The following is a 9,175-nucleotide window of genomic DNA, read 5'->3' as shown; positions in this document are numbered from 1 at the left end:
TACCATCCTCTATCCACTTCTGTTGAAAACCCGAGCTCACCACACCTGGGCATCTAACCGATCCATCCCCTAACGACACCTTCCCGAACTAGCGAGGCACTACCGAGCCCCACACATGCATGCTACAGTTACTGCATCCAAAGTAACCTGCTCTAAAGGAGGTGACCTCTTACTATTATTCTAAAATCCAAGGTATGCAGATGACATATAACTCAATCACAAGCATGCCACAAAATTCCAAAATATCATTACCAATACCGATGCCGCACCATAACAATAAGATCGTAACATAAGCTGATAGGGTAAATGAAAGAAGATATGTACCTGACGCATCGGGCTACTCACACCTCATCTAAAACCAACTGATACGCCCTGCTCCTCACTGCAGGCGCCTCTGCCTGGCCCTGACGGTTATCGGTGATCCTCAAGGTTGCAGGGGCAGGTGCTATCACCTGTCCTGCTGAATGCAAACTCGGACAGCGGGCGTTCTTGTGGCCTCTCTGACTATAATGGAAACATATCAGGTCCGATCCCTAGGTGGTGGTAGCAGTACAATCTCTAATGAAATGACCAGTCTTGCCGCACTTGAAGCAGCCAGAATCACCACTACTTCCACTCCAACACGCACCCTCGTGCGTCCTGCCACACTTCCCACACCGGTTGTGGCTCTAATAATCCCTCGATCTCGAATCTGACCCCTTAGGCCTTTTGCCCGAACCTGTGGCTACCTGAATCTCATCCGACTTCCTCTTCTTGATCTGCTCCAGATCAATCTCTCTCTCTCTCCTTGGCCCGAACAATCATGTCCTCCAGCATTTTGCAGCTGGACCTGCTCATGAATTCCCTGATGTCAGCTCTCAACATATCGTGGTACCGAGCCTTATTCATCTCCTCATCCGCCACATACTACGGAACCAGATGGGCTCTTTCCCTGAACTTGGCGGTGATCTTCGTCACTATCTCTGTAGTCTGTCTCAGATCCTGAAACTCCCAGGCTAACTGTTGCACCTCAATCGCTGGTGCAAACTCGGCCTTGAACTTTGCCAAGAAGTCGCTCCATGTCATCGCGTCCAACGTGACATTATCCCCGATAGCATGACCAACCTCCTCCCACCAATCCCGTGCTCTGTCCTTCAGAAGACGGGAGGCGAGTCAAGCCTTGTCCCCCTCGGGACACCGGCTAGAATGAAAAGTGTTGGTGACATCAGCCAACCATCTGCCACTCGTAATGGGGTCCTTAGCCCCATGATATTCTAGAGCTCCACAAGCTCTAAACTCCCGGAATGTCAGTGTACATGCTCCCAACAAGGCCATCATCTCTGTGCAGAAGGCTCCAAGTTTCTCATCCAAAATCTACAGGATGCCCTCCTTGACCGTGCCAAAGATCTCAGGATTCTGGTCTAAAATACTGCACGTAACCTCCGCTGATATAAACTCCCTCATCCGCTCCTTGAGCTCCTCGGTCCCTGAACCCGAGCCTGATCCCTCTCTGACACCTGACCCATCCACTGGTCCATCTTGAAATGTCGCCATACTAAAAACATGCCATAACAATCATCAAAATACACATCACTGCCAAGGGATCACACGCACTGTACAAGTTCCCTGGTTTTATCTCGGCCCCTCTTGAATTGAGTACGGATCCTCTTCTTTCAGTAGTACGGGCCCATACTACCTTCCACATCTATATGTACTTTCCTCAAGAGTTGCCTCGACCCCACCAAGTCCCTTACTACTACTACTGCACCTAGCACTAAGCCCATCCTAGGCTTGCCCTAGGGTATCCTCCACTCATTCCAACCTCAACTACTGAAGGCATCGTCACAATGCTATTTAGCCACTACCTGAATACCATCACATGTGACGAGGCTCAGATAATCCTTTAAGTAAAGGACTCATCCCTACAATGGTTGGACTCAGACAAGAGCTGCGTAATAGGGCCAAATCCAGCACTCTGAGATTATTCAACCCTGGTCACATGGGACTTAACGCTTTCACCTAGTGGCTACCTCCCATCACTCAAAGTCCCACAAAGCACAAATCAAGTTGCATTCAAACAAAAGGGAAATCTAACCAAAACATTATCAAGCAATTTTATCCACACAAAAAGAATTTGCAATAGCATGCGATATAAACTCATGTAATCAGTCATAACCTAAACAGACTATCCTACAACTGTCTACCCAATAATAGCATATAGCTCAATAAGCACATATAACAGGCACATAAGGCATCCTCCCAGATCCTTAGCTCTAAATCTAGCATGTTGGTCACATAATCATAACATAACATAAACTTGTATGGGTAATTTGGGAGAACTTACTTGAGTTCAGCTGATTGCATGCACCACACCCTTTCCTCTTTACAAAGTTCTTACTTCCTTTTTGATATCCATTTTCCTTTTCAAAGTACTTTTTATAAAAATGATTTTCCTTTAAAAAAACAATTTTGCTTACCCAGCCCTCAGTTTGAGTTCAGTCACACCCGAGATTGTGTCCGAATCCCTTAAACCAAGGCTCTGATACCAACTTGTAACATCCCAAAAATCAAGACCAAAAACTTATTTTAAAAACATTACTATTCCATAGCATTAAGTCATTCAAACGTACAAAAAGGGGCCATATGACAAATCAGAGTATCTTTTCCAAAACACTTATTCATTTTATCAGAGTAAATATCCCAGACTAAACTTCTTGGTGTGTGCCATGCGATCATCCCGAGCTCTTCATTCTGATATCGAAAATACCTGAAACCAAAACTGAAAACCGTAAGCACGAAGCTTAGTGAGTTCCCCAACCTACCACATACCATACATATCTACTGATCCAAACATGCTATATACAACTATGAGCACATAATCACGTACTGTGCCCCCGACCGCTGCATTGGGCCTCACCCACCATTGGACCCTGTCCGTCGATAGGCCCCGCCTGGCATCAGGTCCCACCTGGCATCGAGCTCCTCATGGTATACATATCTGTTTCCCTTAGGCCCCGCCTGACTCTGGGCCTCGCCCGCCATACACATACATACGATTAAATAACATACTGAAACATACATAAACATTCCCTAACCATACCCTGCTCTCAGGCCTCGCCTAACTTGTGCTCCGCCCCTAGTCTGCTACTGAAGTAGTGGAGCCCTGTCCATACTCTTACTAATAGTGAGATACAAGCCCTCGCCCACACTCACATCCTTCCTATCACGTGCCTCTCCCCTGCTCTGCTAATATCGAGATATGGAACCCCATCCATACTCAGCTAGTGATGAGATACGGGACCCCACCCACACTTACCTCCTTACCAGGCACATACTGTTGGATTAATGTCTAAGTCCATAACTATAAATGGTAAGACTTGACCCGACCCGGCATGGTCCATTTGGGTTGCATACCATCATGCACTTGGATAGACTATAATGAGAGAAATAAGACACTTATGGTTATTAATATATTATAAGTTCTAGTATATTAATAATAAGAATAATAAGATTATTTAATTAGTATTGATCAAGAATTAATCTAGGATTAATTAAGTGATCAAAAGAAGACTAATTAAATATATGGGTTGATTGTGTAAATCATCCATACTTGTATAGTGGGCTAATGCTCCATGGATAATCAAGTTGGGCTAAAACCCATAGGATGGTCCATGGATGCTCCATGGTGTATTTGTACCCATGGATCATGGAAATGAAAGGCCATGTCAATTAGGGTTTACATGGTGTAACCCTAACTATATAAGCATCTTATTCTTGACCAAATCGGCTACTAGTATCTCACGAGTGTGTGGTGTGTAAAGGGCTAGCCGATTTCATGAGTTGTAGAATTCTCTCAAGTCATTCTAAGTGTTTTGGTGATTGTGATTCCATTTGAGGTGTCACACTTGGGGCACTAGGCACTCAAGCTTCATGAAGACTTTCTACATCAAAAAGGTATGTATTCTATCTTGTTACACTCATTGGTTTAGTATGCTAGATTAGGATAATACCTTGGAAGTTCTTATTTGCATGTATAATAGAGAAAACATAGATCCAAGGTATTTAGGGTTGCATGTACACTTAGGAGTGTTAGAATGCTCAAAACCCAACAGTGGTATCAAAGCCTAGGCTTGCTTTCTCTTATACTTGATGCAAATTGCTGAAAAATGCTGAAAAACTCGATTTTCTGGCTTTCTGGGCACTGGACTCGCCGAGTCCACTGATGAACTCGCCGAGTCCATGAGTAAAATCATCCTACTCGCCGAGTAGGTTCATGCACTCGCCGAGTAGGAGCCCCAGACAATATATATTCGAGGTTTTTGGCTAGAAATGGACTAGGAACATTACCCTAAGTTGTTTTTGAACTTATAAACTTGTTTTTGATGTGGTAATGTTCATGCTAATCCAATTTCAAAGATAATTGTCAATAGATTCATGTTTTGAATTAGTTTAGTGATTAGGCTAATTACATGAAAAAGTTTGATTTGAATTATCTTGTTCTTATGAGTTGCTTAGATTAATAGAAAAGTTAATTGAAATAGTTGTTTTCAATCCATTTTAATCTAAGAGTTGAGTATAAAATGTGTTTGTGTAACTTGTCCTCAAGTTACATGAAGAGTCACATTAAAGACTCATAAAATTCATAAAAGTTGGCAATGGTTACAAAATGAAGAGTCTTGTGTCATTGAATAATTTTTTATGACTCCATAACTTGTCCTCAAGTTATGGAAGTTCAAGAGTCACTTCATTAAAGAAAAAATATGTAACCATAATTAAATCCATAAGTTATAAAATAAAGAAAAGTTAGTTCTTTTATTAGTTTAAAGTCTTCCATAACTTGTCCTCAAGTTATGGAACTTGAAGAGTTTTTGGATTAAAACTACTTTAAACACTTAAGTTATGGAATTAATTAGTTTTGAATAGTTTCAAAACTTGCCCTCAAGTTTTGGAATTTGAAAAGTTTTCACTTATGAATACTTTAATTCCAAGTTAGCCCTTAGAATTTTAAAAGTTAAAATTCAACCCTTATACTTTATAATATTATAAGTTAATAATATATATATATATATATATATATATATATATATATATATATATATATATATGTATAAGAGTAAAGTCAGTCTTACCGCTAGTACGCCTCATTCACGAAGCTGGTCTATAAGGTGGGTATAAGGTTGTTGCCTATAAAATGGCAACTTAATGGGTGTCCACTCTCACCCACCGCTTGCTTGACCGGTGGAGGGTCGTTAGCCGAACGGGTTTGACAGGACTATAATTCTCCCTTCATTAAAAGTATTAATGATAATACTAAGTAACTACACTCTTAATAATACCCAATCTTAGTTACTTAGGAAAAATGTGAATAAGGTGCTAACCCATGAAATTACACTTTACACTTTGTTTAAGTCGTTAGTGGAGCGTGTGTGGTTAACCGGCACACTAACTTGGACTTAACAAGGTAGGTAAAGGGTGACTTAATGTTTATCATAGTATCGATGGAGCATGTGTGGTTAACCGGCACATCGATTGAGGGGTAATTTATTAAGGGTACCAAGTGATTTGCATGGTTACTTCACACCTTGTTTTGTGATCCTCGGCATCCCAGTCACAAAACCTGAAGGGCACACTCGAGATTGAAACATGCCTTTGAAAAGTTCAATGAATCTCAAAGATCTAGGAGTTTCAAAACCAATTAAAACCTAATAATACATTTCGTTTATCTTGGTGGAAATTGGTGAATCGTCATTCACCTACCTTCAAATATTTTATAGCTTGGATTACGGCATACCTTTTCTAAGTTATAAAATAGTTTGTTGGGTCCTAGCCTTAATATTTCATATTGGGTGTCATATTAAGGACTTTAAATCAACTATCTTGAATATCTCCCAAAAGATGTCTGTAATAGACACCAATGATCTTCCCAAATCTCTTGAAACAAGGTTTCCTAATGAAGATGATGTCCCATGGATATCATACTTCATTCAACTCCTCCAATTATTCTCCCTAACCCACAAGTTCTTGAAAAAGTTTAAGGTCACTCAGGCCCTATTGGCAAGGCAAGGTCTAGGTGTGGTCACGTCTTGGAGATGTAGTCACATATTGACAAGCCGGGAGAGTTGGGTGTCAAAGTCTTGAGAAAGTTGGTGGTTCACTCACTTTCTAAGTCTCATAGTGAGTTCTTTTGGAGCACCTATGAAACAGACTATGACAAGACCCTTAATGATCTTATCTATTTGCTAAGATCAACTTCCTAAAACTTTATGGACAATTACAATGATAACATTGGATATCTAGTAAAGTTTTCTCTTCCCAGTGGAAAGGGACCGGCCATAGTCAACTCGGTTGACCAAATGGTAAAGAGAAAAACTAAGTCTGTGATAGTCTCGTGTACCATTATCAAAGGGTCCATATGTTTATATTGCCAAAGGAAGGGGCATTGGTCACGAAGCTGCCAAATTTACCTAAGGATGTTAAAGTCAATAAGTTTGACTCTACTTCAGGCAAATTCCACTATCTAACTCTGTTAAGTTTCTATTCTGAGATTCCTGATACATGATGTGACTGGGTCACATGGTGATGTTTTAAGAATCAAAGAAAAGTGAAGAAACTTAAAGAAAGAATATGCTGAATCTGATCGCGTAGATGGATTTCTATCGCATAGCTTGAAAAAACGGATTCTTGAGCTACTTCTTAGGAGTTATGATATTTTTGCTTAGGAATAGATAACAACAAGTTTTCATATGGATTGTAAGGATTAGTTTTTCCGCAAAGTTTTAAAATAATAGAAAATTTTTGATTTTATTTTAAAATATCCTTACAATGGCATTTGAGGAAAAATTGTTGCTTATAAGATTCCATTAACAGCAAGAGTGGAAATATGAAATTGATTCTTTCATTTGTGGTAATGTCTAAATTTACCAAATAAGGAAAGATTCTCATCAACCAAATTTCAATTGGACCGAAACTTGGAATCATGCAAGTTGTATAGCATGATGAATGAGAACTTTCAAGTATTGAAAAAATTAAGACTAATTACTCGTTCACATGGATGTGTGAGTCAAGTAATGGACTAAGGGATCGAGTACACATTCTTGTGCACTGGTCAAGTCCACCACAAAAGGATTGAGAAAACTATTCGTCATAGTTTACTAAAGCTCAGTAAATATGATTATACTTACAAGCTTAAGTGTAACTCTGAGACATTGGAAAAGGTTCCAATGTATGACAGAGCGAATAAGAAGAATCAAATTAGGCAGAAGGATAAAAGTTTCTCAAATCTGAAAAGATGGGAGAGTACTTTAGTATCAGTTTTGTGATCATCTTAATGATTAAGAAACCATAGCACAATTAGTTCTCTAAGGAAATCTTAGTGCATTCTTATGACTAAGAAGAGGAACTTGAATTGTTGAAGTGGTTAAATCAAGAAGATGAGTCATACTTCGTTCCAATACAAGTCTTAGAGTCATACTCCAAGATTGTCATTTGAGTGACATGTCTTAAAGAAGGTTTAAAACACTTGTCAAATGTAAGAGTAAAAGTTTTCTACTCTTGTACATTTGAAATTGGTAAGTTGTGATGTTTTGGATAAAACAAAGACCAACTTAGGCCAATTGTGTGAAGTGTTTGTCTTGATTAGAATCCACACTGTCTCTTGGATATTTGACAAGGAAGTCTTATAGGTCAAGAGGACAGTGGGAGTCTTAAAGGTCTTGAAAGTCTCAAGAACTAATCAAGAATAGAACCTGAAGTTCTTCACTAGCACACGAATTGAGGTTTATAACCTATCGTGTTGACATATTCTGTGCCCATTCCTGTTAAAGTTGGCTTTGCATATGAGTTCTTAGAGTTCTCATTTTGTCGCATAACAACTTGGAAGCAATGGCAGGCCCTTGAGCTGCCAAGTGGCAAGAAGTTAAGATTGAGTTCAATCCATATGATTTTGGATTTGTCATTATCTTTATCTTATGATTATGGTTTGGCAAATTCATATGGGTAGGAACTCATACACCATTAAATCTAAGTGTCATAAGGTTTCTCTCCGATTCATGAAAATGATGGTGAGGAAACACTTTCACTAAGTAGATTTTATCTAGATAGCAATTGTGATATTTGCATTCTCAAAGTCGTTAGTGGAGCACGTGTGGTTAACCGGCACACTAATATGGACTTGTGAGAAGTGGCAAAAAGGTCTAACCATTATGATTACGGCATACCTCTTCATAACTGTTTAGACACACAAGTGTGCTATCTAAGGGAAGGTGTATGATTTTTGATAAAGTCTTATCAAAACAATCTAGTATCAGAAATCTGAACTTTGGTAAGAAAGTCAATGAAGTATTGATTTCTAGAAGTCCAGCTGATTTCAGGGTACATGTCAAAGCTAGTAGGAGCATAAGTGTTATGCTAATAATCATCATGCTAGTGGGAGCACGATAATTATGATAAGTATTGCAAGCTAGCAATGCTAATTATAGAAAACAAAAGGTTTCAATTGGGAAAAGGTTGTTTTGCTATAATTAAGGGAGAGGAAATTATGCTTCATCTCAAATCTATAAGCTTAGATCGTGAGGTTTTAATCATTTAGTCAAGGATATATATATATATATATGAATTTCATGTTGGAATGGCTCAACATAAGGAAATTCTGTATATGGGTCCATTATTTGCGTTCTAAAATTCGATTATGATTACGGCATCCCTTTTCATAATCTGAATTATGAGAACTTGGCAAATTCAAATGGAAATATTATAGCAAAAGACTGGTTTAGTCTTTATGTAAGACATCATGAATCGTGTCCCATATGCTTCGGATATAGGATCGATTACATGTGCTATATTCATCCATTCTAAAATTTTCCAAATGCCCGGGGCATTAAGAAGGGAAAAGGTTTAGAACTGGATATGACTAAAAGGATTAAACAATTGTCGAGGACAATCTAAGGTTTACCAAAGATTGGTTGCTCAAGGACAGTTGGAAGTATAGTGATAATTCTGGAAGGACCATATTGACATAATCTGTAAGGAGGCAACTCTTGTTCAGAAGTGATAAGTCAGAATAGAATCTGGAAATGTTTCAAAGTTAAGATTTTTTCAATCTGTGTAAGATTAAGGAAACTTAATGCAAGAAGGATATTTCCAAGGATTTGATCTCCTTTGGAATGCTCTGTAATGGTTGTTGTCAAGTCTTTCTGAC

This window comes from Lactuca serriola, chromosome 4 (genome assembly GCF_051521515.1).
Source record: "Lactuca serriola cultivar US96UC23 chromosome 4, Lser_US96UC23_V15, whole genome shotgun sequence".
Lineage (NCBI taxonomy): Eukaryota > Viridiplantae > Streptophyta > Magnoliopsida > Asterales > Asteraceae > Lactuca > Lactuca serriola.
Note: the sequence above shows the minus strand (reverse complement) of the source record.